Below are 18,873 nucleotides of genomic sequence, written 5' to 3' on the forward strand. Positions count from 1 at the left end.
TATTTCCTTGGGGTGAGAGGATAGTGCAAGACAGGTGAGTTTCAGGAAGGAATAATAATGAATAACCTGTACCTTCAACAGTAGAGAAAACAGGAGATACACTTGGACAGAACTTGCTAACCGTTGAGTAAAATAAGACAATAATGAGAACAGTCATGATGAGAAAATATTTTAATAGTAAAAGCAATAATGGACAAATAGAATATTGCAGAAAAAGAGAGGGAGTTATCAAGGTCACTAGTACATTGTGAGCCACCGGCAATACTTTCATACTTATTGCACGGTGTGATTAACTGTTAGATCCTGCTGTTCTTGCTGCAGCTGTTATTCTTCAACTACTGTGCCAGGCAAGCAGGAACATGTAGTGAAAGCAGAATCTCTTCCTCAGAGAGCTTAGAGAATCTCTTCCTCAGAGAGCATACCACCAAGGACGCGGCAGCAAGGGGAGCGCTGGCACCCAGGACACAATAGCAGCCAGCACGGGGAGCGCCCAAACAGTGACCTCCAGAAATACCATTTGACAGAGTGCATGGAAAGAAGGCATCACCGTGGCCCTTCTTCCAGGGAAGGTGGTGCCCACTGGGAACATCTGCAACGGCGTGGTCAGGGCTGCTGCTGCCGTCTGTATGGCACCTGGGGAAACAACACGTTGGCTAGGTGGTGACACCATCAAACAGGCCTGGGAAGGGTGCTATGAAGGACAGAAAAGCCGTTTGTGTGTCACACTGGGGGAAGAGAGAAGCAGGGGGATAATGCACCTAATAATGTGGCTCGGAAGTCCAGTGAGTGAAGCAGGTGTGTGTCCATCAAAGCCTGAGACGAGAAGCTATAATACTGGGAAAAGAAAGAACACCCTGGTAGGAGGTCTAGATGGACCGGTTTACCACTGTGCACGTGACCCAAAAAAGTAGACCAAATTAAAAGAAATAAGTTACTTCAGATGCATTTAGGGCAATTAAGAAAGCTTAGATGAGATTCAGAAAAGTAGGTCAGGGTTTCAGAGTGGAGAGACTGGTAGAGAAGAACTGTGACCATCTTCAGCAGGAGAAGGACAGCTTATGAGCAAGCTAGTCAGAGAAAGAGGACCAGTGATATCTGCAGGGGAAATCAGCAAATTGCTATGGATGAAAAACCTGACTTTTACGTAAACAGAAAACAAAAATAATTGTGAAGTGATTCTTATTTTCTTGATGGTATGTAGGTTTTGAGAACTGACACTTTCAGTGCTTATTCTGCACCTGTTAGACTCTGAAAACTCATGTTTTATTGTCTTATATGAGTGGTAGCTATTATTTAAAAGCCTATGCGAGACTCTGAAAAACATAACAAATATTTCCAAGCTTCCTTTCTTCATAGGCACTTTTTCTAATTTTCTATCTACATAAACGGTAGAACACAAACATTAAGAGTGGAAAAACAGATAACCTTATCTTTATGTTTTGTTTGCTTTTTAGGTAGGACAATTACGTTTATTGTTTTGCCAAACTCACTGTACTTAAGAACCATAAAATCAGAGGTGTGAGGTAACATGAGTAATATTCTGAACCAGTTAAGAGGACTTATTGAGCTAAGTTGCCTAATTTATTTTCTTTTGAGACTGTCTCAATGTTAATCACAAGTGAAACTCCTTTTTCTTTCCTGCTTTGGTTTCACAGGTGTGAAATTTCAAAAGTTAATATCAGATCTTGTTTTTTTTCTAGTTCACCCTTTCTCCTGGAAAAAATTGAGTTTCTACTGCCTTTCAAACATACAAAATGAGATATGGACAGAAGAAAATAATGCCAAGCTCTGATTTTCAGAGTTTTCTTTCTTTGTCAAGGTAGATTGCAGCCACACCAACAGTGAACAGGAGCAGACAACCAAACTGGACATCATTGCTGACTTTTTTTTCTACTGTCCCTGTGGGAGCAAGCTTGGAGAAAAGAAGTATCTGTCAAGAATAGCAACAGTGAGCTGGGGGCACCGGTATTAGTCATCTTCAACATCACTTTTACACATGCAAACACAGGTCAGATCATTAGACATCTGCTTGGTGCTTTCCCATCAATAACTTATTCCACTAAATACAAAATTATCATGAAAGAAACCCAAAGTTAAACTGCTTTTTTCACTGGCATGTATGTCAGGTATTAATTTAGGCTGATTAGTTGGTACTGGGCCTAATGCCTTTTGCTCCTTGCTCTACTGTATTATCAACAGTGATAAGGGGTGAAAATAATGAGCTATGCACAAATGCCAAAATAAAAGAGCTCTTATTTTTTTAAGATATCTTGGAATAAAACCTATAGCCCTCTAGCTAGCTTTATTCATGCCTTTCTTTAAGGGCAGATTTCCCATCACAGAAGCCACCTGCCCACATAAATTCAGCTTCACTATTACATGATGATTAATAAATGATAATACTTGCAGTGGTGCACAGTGTCTTCCAGGTGCTGTGTGAACACAAGGCACAGAGAGTTCAGAGACAGGACACTCTGAGAATTATGCCAATGTTAAAACACAACGTGAAAGGTGGGGAAACTTGCACAAAGCAAATGAGCCGTGTGTACACGTAATGCAGGAACAGTGCCAGGAACCAAACACGAGACCCTGGTCCCTTGACCCTATGTCTACCTTTACTTCCCTTAGGCTTTCAGATGACTGAAACCTACAGAAAGGAACAAAAGAACAGGCTGAAACTGTTCCTCTGGCTCTCACCACAAAAAGGGAACAATCTGCACAAAAATTACATTGTTTGTGCACTGCTTCAAGCCAGGCATCAGGACCTGCTGCTTACAAACACGCACTGTCTTAAAAGATACCATTAAATTTTGCCAAATTTAATATACATATATAAAATACATGTAATGTAAAAGAGATGTAATTCTTCACTCGTTTCCCCCTAGTATATTCACTGTTACTACTTTCAAAAACTACATATGTTCTACATGTTTTGCATAGTTAGAAAAACTTGGTAACATTGAAGGGGCTTGTGAATATACCATGGCAAATACACTTTTTCATTAGAAAGTGGAACAGAAACTCTTCAAAGTTACTTATTCCTCATTTTGTTCCAGTGAGGGAGGCTGTAGGTGTTTAGCACAGGTGTTAGACCAAGGACAAATCTCTTCAGCTTTCTATGCCCCCATTTTCTCACATATGCAAAAGAGATTAAGACAGTCAGGGCTAAGTTATACACAGGTGCACGAGCCATTTGGGTTGCCAGATTTGGTGCAGGAGCCACAAGAGCCCTTTGCTCCCTGGATCAGCAGCTGGAGGCCAGGGAGGTCCCTTGGGACACTTCAATGGCAGCTGGACTGCATCCCTGGGGCTGGAATCTGTGGGGATCTGCACAGAGCAGACAATGGCACAAACCGGTTGAATGGATGTGAACAGCTACCTTGTGGTGATCTGATGAACAGCTGCGACTCCACTAACCCTACTGGGAACTCAGTCACCTGCCCCACATGTAGACACCTTCGTGGTGAACATCTAAAGGCAACTGACTGAGTCTCAAGTGGAATTCTGCTGTCCTCACCTTTTAAAGTGATTTTGGCACCTATGAATGAGAAGCAACTTTTCAAAGCTAGGCATTAGGACTGCTTTAACTCTGAGATAAATCTTCCTTTCCTTGTGAATAAACTAAGCTATTTCTGCATGTACACATAAAAATAATTTTTAACAGTGTTTCACTGTGTACAGCTCCTGTATTCTGTTTATTTCTAAAGGGCTCTCTGTCTGCAAGCATATTTGGCTCAATCTGCTGTACCGGGTTTAGCAATAGAAAATTGCAAGCCTCACATTACTGCTGGCTCAAATGGACTCTTTGGCTTGAATTCCTCTTAATGATAAATATTCCCAAATCTTTCCCTATCATTTTCACAAGTATGCAAACATAGATTCAAATGAAAGTGATGACTGCTGAAAAATTTGTTAATCAAGTCTTAGCAATTTGAAGGAGCTCTTTCAGGAGATTTTTTCTTTTTATTCCCTAATGCAAAAATGCCTGATACTGATTTACCATGCACTGCAGAGCAGATATAACAGCTGGTGCCAAGACCAGATTTAGAGGTCTCGTTCCTAGGTAATGAGAAGAAAGACAGATGTAGTGACAAGACTCAAAACATCGCTGTAAACAAGCTTGCATAAATTAGGTTAAGTACCAAAGCTCAAAAGAGCTCTCTTTACTATTATTATGATATTTGTTTATTTATTGTTTGTTTGTGGGTTTTTCTCCTAGACTCCCACTAAGTGTAAATTTTCCTGCATCAGCCTCTGACGGATAAACTAAAACTATGCTAGATGAGAGTATTAATTCTGCTTTATCTGCTGGAAAAGGCATGCTTTCACCAAAGAGGGAAAGAGCTGCAGTGACCTCTGTTGATGGAATTAAGCAATGTATTTATAGAGTCAAAAAGGAGAGGTGACACATTCAAGCCCTTTGCTAGGATTAAATAGGACCAAAAGTAAACTGTGCAAAAAGGGAGCGGCTTTCAGGTTGCATATGAAAGTGACTATTTCCCAACACCCACTGAAGTCACAATCCTCATCGGGATAGTTGTCTTTTAAAAATTATTTTTGGAAAAACTGTTGCTTTTTAATGTGGAATTAAAAACTACTGCTGTGAAGACAGAGGACAGAACACACTAGAGGAGATGCGGGTTTTTTTAAGTGCTATACTGTATTCCAGGAGTTTAGATCACCAAAGCAAAACATCGTGCTTGTATATATTACGTGATCTGAATTTAGTGACTGGTTCCCCGTGCCAGCCTGACACACGGTACTGAAGTTTTGAGGCAAAGAAGCTTTCCACTTGGCGAGCTGCCTGCGGCAAGGAGAAGTATCTAGGAACTGTCATGCCTTTATGACCAAGAATTTGGAACATGTCTTTCTGGGCTAGTTCTGATCCAGGAAAATAATTAAACATGTAAATACCCACAAGGATCTGGACCTTAATGCTTAACTTCAAGGTTGGGAGTAGTCTCAGTAAAGCCAAGCATTTAAGGATTTATCCTGTATGATTAAAGTTAATGAAATCAATAAGAAAACTTCCATTAACTGTTAAGTGGAAATGCTTGTGGAAATCAGGCTATGATGTCCTTGTTTTTTCAGACTTGAGCTTTTGCTAAGGACTACTTGGTGTTAAACAGAGGCACAAATGAGGATCGGGGTTTCTTACTGTTAGAGTTATTTAATTCTTCTGTGCTGTTCAGTACCCACACCATTTTTCTTTTCTAGGAGTCACAGCAATACAGATTGGTGTCTTTTTCCCCTCTATGTCTAGTGTTATGTCAGGTCTAGCCATGATCACAAAGCTGGAGGTTTTCCCAGTTTAGATATTTTAATTTGTTAATGCCTCTACCAGAGCCTGAGAAGATTTATTTTTAGTATACTTTCCAGAACCAGTGCTGTCCTTCTGATTCTAAAACATCCTTCTCACAAGAGAAAAATCGATACTGGTAATGACACTTAACTAGTATCCACTATGATATCCTTGTTCAGGCTTTGTAGAGAATAATTTCTGCAAGTGTAAGGATGAAAAAAACCCCAAGTTTTTTAAATTAAAAAACCAAGTATTTTTAATAAAAATTATGAAAAACTGCACATAAAGCAATATCTTACTTTGATATAGATAAAATCATAAAAATAAATCATAGATCAGTGCATTATGATAACATTAACTGGATATTAGAGGTGTACTTGCTCTGCCAGTCTAAGAACAAGATGATACACAAAATATAAAGTACTAAAATCAATCCTAGTTTGCATATGTTATAGACACCATAAATGTTATGGCGTCTTATACAAATTTCACAGTAAGGCCAAATATTACAGCTACTGGTTTGAGAATTTCATGCTCTCAGGCATGAAAGAAATATTGATGCATCATCCATATATAATTAATGATCCTGACAAAGATCTTCATTGACTTCTGGGAAATTCTGTCTGGTTTTTTTGACTCTGCGTAAGTCTGAAAAATTTTTGTGGAGAGTGGTCAGATTGTGAAGTACAGCTGAGTGGTAGGTTGGATCAAATATTTCTTTGCCTCAATATATTTAGCATTCTACAAAGACCTCTGCATGTTAAAGGACTCCAGTTACCCACTCACTCTTCTAAAGAGACTCCCAAGAAAAGCCTCTATTCCTGGGAAATTTATACATTAAGTAAATTAATTTTATGTTAGAATAGCACGTACAAGCATTCTACATGAATTCTGTATGTTTAAATTCTATACATGAATTCTATATGTTTACATTCTATATATTTACAATGAGGGTGGTGAAACACTGGCCCAGGTTGCCCAGAGAGGTGGTAGATGCTCCATCCCTGGAGAAATTCCAGGCCAGGCTGGATGGGGCTCTGAGCAACCTGATCTAGTTGCAGATGTCCCTGCTCATTGCAGGGGAGTTGGACTAGATGACCTTTGAAAGTCCCTTCCAACCCAGACTATTCTATGATTCTATGTAAAGAAAATTTTTTTTCTCCCAAGCTTACCTAGTGACAGAACATTATTTTTTTAGGTTGCTTGACACAATTCTAGAATGAACATTTGTAATATTGTATATAGCTACGACTTTTGCACTGAAGGCTGAAATCATCCATACTCTGATACCTGTGCTAAAGCTGAGCCCCAGGTCCACATATACTAGCTTTCAGGTATGGTTTAGGAAGCAGGTTGTGACTCAAAAGGAAACAAAATATCTTATTGCCATTTTTCTACTCTGCATTTTTATTACTCAGCATTCAAGCTTTATAATTTAGTTCTTTTCCCATTTAATCTCACAGTGCATTTATGAACAAGTTCCTGAGTGCTTATTTATGTGCCAGTCTTCAGAGGTCAGCTCTTTTGGCTTATCTTACAGAAGAGAAAGGAAAAAGTCAGTAGTTATCTTTTTTTTTTTTTTTTTAATCTGGAAAAGTATCTTTTTTCATACAATTATAACTGTTTGACAGGAATTTGCTCAAAGTTAAAGAATATCTTTGGATGGAGATTAAAAATGGAAAATTACATCTTCAGAGATGTACTTTTCTTTAAATTACTAGTATGTGAAAACTGTTTTGGAACTTTAATTGCTGCTACAGACTTACTACAAAATAAACTTTGCAATAAACTCTGGCTGATCCTTATCTATAACCAAAAATCTCCACACTGACAAGAGTACAATATAGGGTGAAATCACATTTGGATTTGGATTTTTTGCAACTGAGTTCAATAAGGCAGGATTTCCTCTTTCAAAGAGCCCCAAAATTCTCCTCCTCTGTGTATGTGGAGATTATCTGGATTCTGCAATAATTGCTGGTTGGGTCAATTGCTTGATTTCTTACAGTGGGGAGAATTACATACTTGCTGGTTTTGGCCTCACACAGAGGCATTTGGGCATGATTTCTCAGGGTAAACTGGACGGCCCAAGCCCAGAGTTTGAGTGACCTCCTGAGTTAGAAGCCAACTTCTCTGCTCAGTGCCAGCTCTGAACCCTAACAATTATGCCTGTTTCCAAAAACTGCATCCGAAGCTGCCATTCTTTTAACCATTGTGATTTTGGCAATCTGCATCTCTCTGTTAATCTTGTTTTAGTGTGCTGCAGGTGGGACAAACCTGAGGCTCAACCCAAGGAGAGAAGGCCTCTTCAGAAGCTCCCAGAATACCAACCACTGCAAAGTTGATAGGTAAAATCCCTTCTCATCACAGTATCACAAAATGGTTGAGAATGGATCCCTGGAGGTCATCTAGGCCAACCCTTCATCCATGGCTTCTTTCCCCTCTTGTAGGTAGTCACTTGGAGATGACCTGGACAATGCACACAGCTGCAATTCTCTTAACAACGGCCAAAACTCATATTCCGTCTCAGCACTGTAAGAAAAGTTGTGAAAAGAGATACATGCGGTGAACAGTGAGATAGAAGGCACCTTATTCAGCTTGGCCTGTGACTTCAGTAGCAGCAGAAGGACAAATGAGGGGTTGGAATCCACCACATCTGGCTTCAGACATGTGTCCCAGCCTGTCAGCCCTGGGCTCCTTGCGTGCTCCGCTGTAAGAGTCGGCATCTACAGGCAGTGATTGATGGGCCCTTTTGAAGTGCCTGCTGCTTTCCAGGAGCCCTAAATAAAGCCCAGGGTGACAAGCTGGGACACAGATGCCATTGCTAAAGGACAGATGAGCCACACCAAAAATAAAATTAAGACTACCATTTACTGATGGGTTGAAGGGGTTTTAATAGATTTTGGTCTTTCTATAAGCAGTATCTGTACACATCTTATTGGATGCTAGGCCTGAACTTGTGATGAGTTGTTAAAAGCAGATACTTGCATTAGCTCTAAAAAATCAATTTCCAGAACCAGAATAGCTTCATCAACATCTGTATCATAAGCCCTGTGCCCATGTTCATCTAAGAAGCCCAGCTGTTTTGCCCTAAGGACATATCTGCCCGTATGTGTACTGTCCTGAGCCAGCCTGGGACTACATGTAGGACCAAACATTTGTTAGTCTCCCATTGCTGGACTTCATGTAGCTTCACGTTTTTAGACTTTTGACTTCTACAAAAGAAAATACAGATCAGACTGACTCCTCTTTCCTCTCTGAGGTTTTTCAGATAACTAGCTGCTCTGTTTTATTTCAAACACTGTGGGATGGTTTTTGCTGCCATTACAGGACTGGCACCAACATGCTCATCTAGCGGAGATGGGAACCAAACTGCTTATGTGACAAAGTTACCTCACCACAAGAAAGCAGAGGTTGATTGCACAGGACAGATATGCAGGCTCTGTTGCTCTCCTCAGGCCTGGCATTGTTATTTTCCTGGCATTTTGCAAGGTACCTGCAAATGGAAAACGGGATTTATTTCTCTCTGTGTATCAAGAGAAAATAACTTCTTTTGCCAATTCTGTTAGAAATTTTGCTAATTCCATTTTTTTGGCAGTACGTTCCTTCCTCAGGAAGTATAGACAGAATGTCACAAAGGAGGAGTTAAAAAAAATACCAGTATTTAATGACTATAAACATAATTGCTTCACCTTTTTTTTTTTCCATGATGTAACATTCCAAGAAAGACTGTTGCACAAGAAAGCAATCAGACACAAGTTAAAATACAAAGAAATGAACATAATCTTCTCAATAAAGTAATACTATCCTGACATGGCTTGTATGAATAGATTGCTTGTTGTAGGCGTCGGAAGGCACTTTACCATTCCTCTGCAGTTTCCTGCTATACTCGTTAAAATGGTTTTCTTGAGTTTGTTGTTGTTCGGGGTTGTTTTGTTTTGTTTTTCCCCATGCAGTCTTTTCTCTGATTAAAAAGTATGCTCACATTTTGATCCCCATATATAACTGAGGGAACAAATTTGACTGCTTTTTTTATAACTTGTAAATGCTTGGGATTAAGTTGGAAGCCCTAACATTTAAGTATCTATGCCTAGCTGAAATTATTTAAAAATACATAAATATATTCCAGTTGCAATATCTGCATTTGTGAAGAAAGGGAGAAACAATTTAAAATGTAGGACTGTCGATTAGAGCTAATTACACAGAGGATATACAAATAAAATGATACACATATATATGTGTGTTTGTGTGTAGACATATAGATATGGATATTAAATATCTATATCTAAATATGAAAGGAAAAGGTGTTGGCTGTTAGACCATACAGAAGGAGTAAATTTGTTCTCTACTGAATTATTAGTGTTGCAGTATAATCAAACCCAAAATATAGGTAGATACAGAGGGTATGGGAGTCAGAGTGGTACTGGTGCTCACCAAATGATTGTGACCACTGAAAAGGTTGATCAGATTTTTCTAGTGGTATAAGTTACAGATATCTTGCATTTTAAAAGTCTATCAAATGCTGTTAAAGCTAACTGAAGTTATTTCACTATCTTCCTTATGACATCAATGGGTTTAGTTTGTTTTATAGCAGCCAGCAACCATTAGTTTGTTAACAAAAGTTTCCACTCATCTGGAAGCTTTCCAAAGAAGTGTCCACATTTTCCATTCCTGAAAGCTCTTGTATCCATCTCCCCAACTTAAAATGCCATTAAAATTCTTTGAAAAGTTTTATAATATCAGTAATTCTACCTAGCACTTTTAATATTTTTATTTGGAAGTCTCTGATAATGAAAATATTGCACATTTTTCTTTACACTATTTTGGAAAGTTAAATGAGGCATGAGGTTCAACCATGTAATCTCTGAGATCAAGAGAAAGCTCTTTCTAGAACACGAAGGATTTTGATGCTTCTCTGCCACTTGCTCTAACCACTGCAACATCGAATATTTTAGGCTGAAGCTCTGTTAACTCCATGTACTGATTCTGTTCCCTTTAGGAAGTGCTAAAACCAGGCTGAAGGTTAGGGAGGGGTTTGGGTGCAGCTGAATACCGTGCCCTTTATTCTCCAGAGCAGAGAGACAGAGTTTAACAGCCATAGTCCTTTTGACTCTATGGTGCCTACAGGGAACTTCAAAGGTTTTCTTTTAACACTCACAGCCTCACTGACTGTATTCTCCCAAACACGCTTTATATTTTTGCAGAAATGTGGAGGGTGGACTTTCCCATGATATTTCTTCTTGAATGAATGAATGTTTTTCATTTCTTACCTGATGGTTCTGTGCTAACTTTCCCAAGGACAGGATTATGTGAAGAGGTGAGGAAGGTTTATTTCTACCCATGCCTTTGGAACAACAATGGACTACTTTTTATTAGAAACAAGCTATAGATAACGTTCTATGTAAAATTTAAAGCGAAACTCCCACCAAGTCAAGTGGAAAACCAATGTTCACACCGTCTTTTGTTTGTAAAGCCAAGCAGCTGAGATCAACAGTTAAAGACTCTGCAAGGGTTTATTAATTTCCTGCAATAAAAATATGGTGACATAAGATATGTGAGCAATGGCTAATTCATTTCAGTGAGTAGGCTGGATAAAGAGAAATAAGAAATAAGGAAAATTGGGGTGAGATAAGCAAAGCATAAACTCAAGCCGCTGAAAAGAAGCAAGAGTTCATCAACTCCTGAAGCATGTATTTCTGAACCCTAACATAAAGTTATATATAGTGTATAGAAAATATCACCTACTCTAGGTTTCTTCTTTTTCTAGATAACCTATGCACACTATTTAACCCCTGCATACACAGTATTAGTATACAAGCAGTTAATTCTTTGGCTGACCACTGCAGCAATTTACAAACTACCTTTTAGTGCAAATCAAGCTGCAAAATTCCTTCTTTTGTATTGGGGCTGCTTCTTCTTCAGCTGTCAGGAGTGCTTCCCTGGCTTCAGTGGGATACAGATAGCATCACCCAAGACAAAGGGTCAGCTCTGAGGATTGTGGAGGGCTCAAGGTAGTTTTTACATCCATTGCTAAAGGATGGTTCAACTTGTCTCAGTGATGATCAGTGCTGGTCAGGTCTGACTGGGCAAGCACAGTGTATGTGTATTCCTACTTTGCAGGTGGGTTCTGGGTGTAAAGGGGAGAGACAAGAGGGTGTCAGAAACAAAGGGGCAGGTGAGAAAGGGGCCATGGGGTGAACGGCCCCCTATACTTCCCTCATACACATAGCAATTCCAGCCGCTGGTTATAAACTGACCTGAATCACCGACTATAGGATGATGCTCTGTGAGGCACCCCACAGACTCCTCCTGAAGATCTGACTCTTCTTAGAAAAGCCCTATCAAGGGCCTTAATCTAACCTGCTATGCCTATACCAATCAGCTTGTGTTGGTAAAGGGGAAAGTAAGCTTTGGTTCTGTTTATGAGCTGAGTGCAAACACAGAGAAAAAACGGTCCTGGGCCAGAGGAGAGTCTGAGAATAAGGTGGCAGCACAGCCTGGACACATTTTTTGCTTGCTTCAGAACTGCTTGAAAAACATTGTAACGTTTATTTTAAAATGAAATTTTCTTCAGGAAGAAAATCCAACCCGTCAGCATATTTGAAAGCAACACTTGTTCAACACAGTCGTGCCATTAATCTACTGAAAAAGCACAAGTAAGAAATGTAGCTTAGCAGAAGGCCTCCCAGGACTCTATGGCGGGATCAGCCTTTACCTTGCCCTTTGCAAACAAAGGTTACGCCTCTATGCTTTTAAGATTGCCAGAGTTGTAAATATAGGCTATAGCACTAAAGGAATCACTTCAGTCACCAACTCCAACACTTGAACTCATGGGAGAGCAATTAAAAACATGTTTATAAACCTACCAAACTCTGCTTTAAAAGGAAAATTCTTGTTGTCTGTTATGATGCCATAGTAAGGCTGAAACTGGAGGCATTCTTTTAGTCATTAACTATTTTCCCCAACAAGTTAAACATTGAAATAAGTATTTCTGTATTCATGGCAGTGACAGGTGCTAGTCTTAGAGAACAGTGGCTAGTTTTGACAGCCAGAGTGGGGACACAGCCTCAGAAATCGTCCAACGACTAAATGTGCTGGTGCAGAATGAGCTAAAGAGGGAATTTACAGTTTAAACATTAAACGTGTTGCTTAGCTATTAAACAATTAGATTGCTCTAATCCTTGAGAGATGGAGACCAGTCTGTCATCTCCGGTTCTGAGTTTCCAGCAAATGTGCTCAACAATGTCATTTTCCATTGAATGCCCAGATCACCCAGGACAAAAGTAATGAAAGAAAGGAAAAACAGCACAAGCCGCCTCTGGGCAGCTCCTCTCGATTTTGCCTGTCTTATGAACAGAAGAAGTGCACTTTACTTTCAAGTAATGGCAAAAATTAACTTCATGGGTTATTACCATTCTTGGGTTTTAAATGTCTCTCTGGAGCCAGAAACATCACTTAGCCCTCCTGCAGTGGCTGAAAGCAGGTCCCTTTTTGGTCTTGAGAATGATATTTAATGCTGATGCCCTGCAGCACTGCAAAAACCTCTCTGTTATTTGGTATGAGGCATAAAATGCTCCCCGAGAGCTTCCTGGCTGGACGTGCTAGAGATGCTTACTCATGGTGAGCAGAAGTGCCTGTGTACACACCAGTGGCTGGGGAAGGCCTTAGGAGAAGTCTCTGGGAGGGCGTTCACAGGGGTGCAATTACTCTGATACCCAGATTAGCTCTGGCTCTGGGGACGTGGTTGCCCATAATCCTCAGAAGCACCAGCACGTCGCTCCCTCAGGGCTTCACTTTGCAATAACTGCACCCGGTGCTGAGGCGCGGCAGCTCCTTCCTGCGTGAGCCCTCAGGGGACCCCATAAAAGCAGAGTTCATCACTCTGAATTCAGCACTGGTCATCTCCACTTTGCACCACAACCTCATGCTCAGCTGCTGATTCGTTCACGGGGCTGCTTTTGAAGTTTAAAAAAATAGTTCTTCTCCTTCCTTCATGCTTCGTGCCTGTAGTCGTGTGGCCTTCTGCTCTTGCCATTCCTCGAGTTCTGGAAAATTAGGTGGCTGCCAGTACCTGTGCCCTTTCTCATCCCTTTCCGATTTAAAAACTGAGTTGTGCAGACACAGCAGTTAACGTCGTAAGGGCCTTAAAATGGCTTATCAAAGTTCAGACCTGCGCAAGTAAATTGCTGCCATTAAAGTGCCCATATTAGGAAGGTATAATGCCTCTGGTTTATGGGGACGGTTGCTAAGCAGCCCTGGAAAAGGCTGTGGAAAAACACATCCTCAATGGACTATTGATTTTACGTAATAAATCACTCGATAGTTGAGATATTCTTTCACTAATGAATGGATTTAGAAACAGAGTTACGTCGTCAAAGCCCTGATGACATAGCCCTCATAAAAAGGATCCAGCCTTTAATGGAAGAGAGATTTTGAGAAATGTTTGCTAGCATAATGCACACAGGTGAGCACCCAGCTCCCCTGCCAAAGAAAAGAACTCTCAGTCAAGCATGTTTGTATTTTACAATCCTTAAATCTCTACTGAAGCTATTTCTGAATAAGTAAAAGAGGTCTATGTCACCTCTTTGCTGTCTGTTCTCTCTTAATTCTTTGAACATCCTCGTTGCATGTACCACGGGCACAAGTTTTTCCCGCATTACTCTGATTCCCATGGAGCTGCAGGTGTCAAACTTCCTTCTTTGTTCTAATGGAAATAGTCAAATTAAAAAAAAAAAATAGTAACACACTGATGTATTTCAGCAAGTTGGTCTGGTTTTGTGTCTCCTTTTCTATACTTTGGGGAAAAATTGGAGAAAACCTTTTTCTGTTTTAGAGAAGTGGCTAGGAAGAAGGGTGAAATTTCTACTTTTCTTCTGAACTGGGAACACGAATTTTTACAATACTTCTATGTGGACTGTGTAAGAGAAAATTTAAAAAGTATGCAACCCAAAAGCTCCTCTACACAGATTTAATTTGCATCAAAATAAAATAACAGCAGTAGAATATAATATTTTTTAAAATCTTCTGAAAATATCTGTCAAACCAAAATAGCAACGAAAATATTTGTGATTTTTTCCCCCAACTGTTTTGATTGTTTGATCATATTTGCTAAAGAACACCTATAACATAGCTCATAGGAGATCCAGTTATTGAAGTAGTCACAATAACATTTTCCAGAAAGGCTTCTTTGATATCAAAGAGAGGTCAGAAAATTAAGTATGAAAATATGACCTCATGAGTTTCAGGGAACACCTGAAAATGGAGCTACATTTATAATACAGTGAACATTCTCATTTGTTCAAATCATTATTTTTTTTTTTAATTGTGAAAGCAGAGTTTTGATAATAGCAGTAATGATAGACCTTTTCCTGTTATATAGGTAAAGCTGGATTAATATTAACAGATGATTTACAACCCTGTAACTCAGAGCCATGCCTACAATGAAAAAGTCCCAATGCCTACTACGGCAAAAGTAAAACTAAACTGTCATAACACCTGTATGAACCACCTATAGCGAACCTGCATGATGTGCCTACAAAAGCCTTTCCCAAACGTCACACCGTGGGCAGCCTGAACAGCTCCTTGGTCTGGTAGTAATTTCCAGTAGTAGTCAATAAATGGATTTAAAAGGTAAACAAACTGAATTATCTGAGTTATCATCTGGATGTATAAAATAGCATGCACTCTGTCACGTGAAATGCTGTTAGCACTGTATCTGGGAAAACAGACAATGCCTGTGAGCAGAATTACAGAGATGAAAGTACGCCCGGCTGCAGATGGCACAGCACAGCGTGGGCAGCGAGGCAGCGGTGGGGGCATTGCAGGAGAGTCCTCTATGGATCAGTTGCAACCAGGCAAGTGCGGCGTACGTGCTTTCTGTTTGTGCTATCATTGAAATGGTGCGGAGCGACCCGACAGAAAATTGTTCTGAAGTGGGAGCAGATGCATTGAGCTGTCAGGGGCAGAGCCATGACGAGACACCGTGGCGCCAGGGACACACCTTCACGTCTCCTCTATCACCCTCCCTGGCTGAGAAGACCCCCCTCCTTCCCTTCCCTGGGCAGCTTTGAAACTCAGGACTATTCTTCTCCAAATGGTGATATCCCTGGCCATGCCCTCAGGAGGAGCTGCTTATTGTGCAGATACGAGCAGGGATGGGCACAAGGTGAGCAATGGTGGAGAGGAGTGAAGCTATTGCTGCTGTTTCATATAGCCTGGGTGAAGCAGAGATAATAGGAATATCATATGCCACTCTGCTGTCCCAGGCAAAGCTCTGCCTGGATTTAAAGACCTCCCACTGGTGGTGAAACCCTTCAGCATCTGTGTGACCAGCTGCACAGGGCTGGTGGCAATGAAAAGCAGCACGTGCTGCAAATACTGAAACTCCACAAGACCTTCAGCACCTTACGCTGTACTGAGCTTCACTGAATCTACTTCAACAAGCTCCAAAGTCAAATATGGTGCATTTCCCTGCTGTATCATGCTATCGCGTAAAGGCAATTCCTATTCAAATGTTGGATATTCTCATCTATACACTCCATACATAAAATAGATTATTTTGATGTAACAATAGACATTATCAACTCAAGTAACTAATCTCGACTCTTTGCTTTCCCAGTTTTTTGGGGGGTCTGTCAATGTATTATTTCCCTTTTTATTTTTGGCATGTAAACCACCAGGCTCAGGATTAATGATATATTTTCCTCTTTTTTTTTTTTTTTTCCTTTTCCTATTTACTTCTCATTTTCATAATATTATTGAAAACCAAAACAATACAAAATAAAGAAAGAAAACCAAACCAACCAAAACCCACCAAAAAACTCTAGTAACCAGACCCCAGCAGTGTCTAAGCTAGAAGGATTTCTGTCATGTGTGCCCTTTCACTTTTGGAGAGGAGGAAAGTAAGAGGACAAATAATGGCAAATATGTGGATGGTGCCCCAAGGAAGGGTCCATATTCGTGTGTCTGGGAGAAACTTCGTGGCTGTAAAGGCATGACCTGGGTGCCAAAGCATCGCTCTGTCTCTGCCAGTCCACAGCAGCCAGTCTGTGTCATCCCTCACTGCCTGTAATGAAAAGGGCAGCAATGAAGCACGTTTTCCATGAGAAGGGACCTTCCTTGACCTTCTCATGCCTCCACACCTTCCCACCCAAAGTCTTCTTTCCTCTCCTATGGCAAACTGAAAATCCTCAGCCAGCTGTTCACAATTTCCAAACAGCCATGGGGCTATAGTACGGCGGTCTGGTTCCTTGTTCTACAGCATGTTTCTGCTGTGACTATTGAATGAGGATATGAACCCCAACATAAAGGGGGATTATGAGGTGATATTAGAGAAAAAAGACAATCAGAAAGTATATAAACTATACTTGCAATAGCCTTGGCCAGCTGCCTCTTCCAAATGCTTTTTCATTGACATTATTGAAGACAATTCTCAGTCCCATGGAATGCCTTGGAGGCACAGGTCAGGTAATGAGGGAGAATTTGTAACATTGCTCTTAGGAGTGCAGGTATGGACAGTTTCATAACTGTATATTTCAGAAAGGCTTTCTTCACCTGCAGAAAAGGTCATAAAATGAGACATGCAAGTATAACTACAGGTCTTTTGATTTTAGACGGAATCAAATTGATGATTTACAGGCTGATTCCCATGTGAGAGATAACACTATCTCTTTCACCCTCACCTGAGGGTTAGAGTTCTCTTCTTATGGATCACCTTTTGACAGGGACCAGGAGATTCAAGAGTGACGGAACAATTTCTTTTTGTATTTTTTTCCCTATAAAGGAAATGTCCTCAGAACTGGCAATATTTAGCTGTTCGTCTTATTTTAGAGAATCTTATATAACAAATAAAAGGACCTATGAAGATATGCTATGAAGATAGAGGGTTAGATGGTGTACACACTGGTTAGGTATTCAAGACAGTTCTTCTGGCTGAATTTTAGATAAAAGAATGAAAAAACTTTTGCTAGTGTCATGGTTTTAAATTTATCACTAAAACCATAGGCTTAGTGCCCTATTATCAGCTTGTGGGAGTAAATGACAAATACGAATACTCGGCTAATTGATTCTAACCTTTAACTTCCTACAGAAACGGTAGCAACTGGTTCCTTTTTGCCATTTGGGGAAAAAAGAAGACCTCTTACTACCTGCTTTAGTTTAATCTGAAGTCAGGAAAGACATGCTTTGCTAGAAAGGCATGGCGAACGGCATGCTATAAAGATTTTATGAGTTTGAGCTTTGGCATACTGTCTTACTCACAAGTGGTGAAGTCATGAACAAATCATGGCTGAGACTCCATTCTGTCAGGAAATACAGAAAGCCGGTGTTCAGCAGTATCTGACGGAATCGGATCGCAGTGCCTTCAGGAGCAGGATTTTGCCAGTCATATGCTCAATATCAGCAACATACACTCACACAAACACACATGTTATTAATTATATATTTATATATATGTGGAATGTGTGGATATATGGGAATGTATGCATGAACACTAATATATGTTCATAGTGTGTTCTTTTAACTGTCTGAATCAACTGAATGTAAATCTCTTAATTAATAGGAACAGAACTGTGCCTATTACATATTTGATGGGGTAACATATAGATAATATAGATATTAATATTTTAAAATTTTTAAATATTTATATTAAATATGCTATGTAAAATACTATATACTATATGTATTTTTATAGCATATGTTGTATAATATGATATATATATTATAACATGTATATACATATATATTAACCTATATATATATACAGATTAATTCTTTTAACTCTCTAAATTAACGTAATTTAACTCTTGATTAGAAGAAACAGAATATTGGCTTTTGTACAGTTGGTAGAAGCACCTTGCCTGTATTTGGTAATAGGAACATACATATGTACACATACATACACACATACACACGTATATATACATACATAGAACTTATTAAAAGATATATGCCTACATATGCACATTCACATGTATATATCGATATACACATTTGGACTTGCGTATATACGTATACAGACATATGTATTTTCTATATACATATATCTGAATTACTTCTAGTAATGTAATGTTTATGTATATGTAGGCGTGTATATACCCATACATGTTTATAGAGCGTGCCAAGTCTCTAAATTAGTTCGTATAAATACATATATATGCATGTGCGTTTATACGACCGCATACAGGTCTCTTTTAAACCACTTTAGGGCTAACGCAACCCACCCCGGCTTCGTCTATACCTTTGCAAGCCCGTTCACTCCCGCGGGGACTGGGAGGCAGGAATTGGTGCTTGGGTGCCTGACCACCCCGGTACTGCGCCGCACCGCACGGCGCCGCCAAGCAGCTCCGCACCCAGCCCCAGCGGCTGGGATCCGGCCCCCGCCCGGCCGCTCCCGTGGCGTCCGACGGCGGTCGCCCGGCCCGGGGGCGTGGGGGCAGCCGGCTGCGGCGGGGCGAGCCCGCGGCTTTGCCCCGCGGGGGCGGCCCCGGGGGCGGCCCGGGGGGAGCGGGGAGCCGCTGCCGGCCGGCGGCGCCGGGCCGGGACTCGCCCAGTCACCGGGGAGGAGGCGGAGCCGG

General features: G+C 40.4%; 1 long non-coding RNA gene across 2 annotated transcripts; it reads right to left on the reverse strand.

The window, feature by feature from the left end:
* Nucleotides 1-6,967: 6,967 nt before the first annotated feature.
* On the reverse strand, nucleotides 6,968-18,709 carry LOC136003090 (uncharacterized). Of its 2 annotated transcripts, none has more exons than XR_010608028.1 (3): nucleotides 18,537-18,709; nucleotides 8,693-8,795; nucleotides 6,968-7,831 (listed from the first exon to the last, which is right to left on the reverse strand). It is a non-coding gene; the product is annotated as an uncharacterized LOC136003090 (long non-coding RNA). The 2 variants fall into 2 exon arrangements; XR_010608027.1 differs by lacking the exon at nucleotides 18,537-18,709 and adding an exon at nucleotides 17,558-17,641.
* Between the last annotated feature and the right edge of the window lie 164 nt (nucleotides 18,710-18,873).

This window comes from Caloenas nicobarica, chromosome 1 (genome assembly GCF_036013445.1).
Source record: "Caloenas nicobarica isolate bCalNic1 chromosome 1, bCalNic1.hap1, whole genome shotgun sequence".
NCBI lineage: Eukaryota > Metazoa > Chordata > Aves > Columbiformes > Columbidae > Caloenas > Caloenas nicobarica.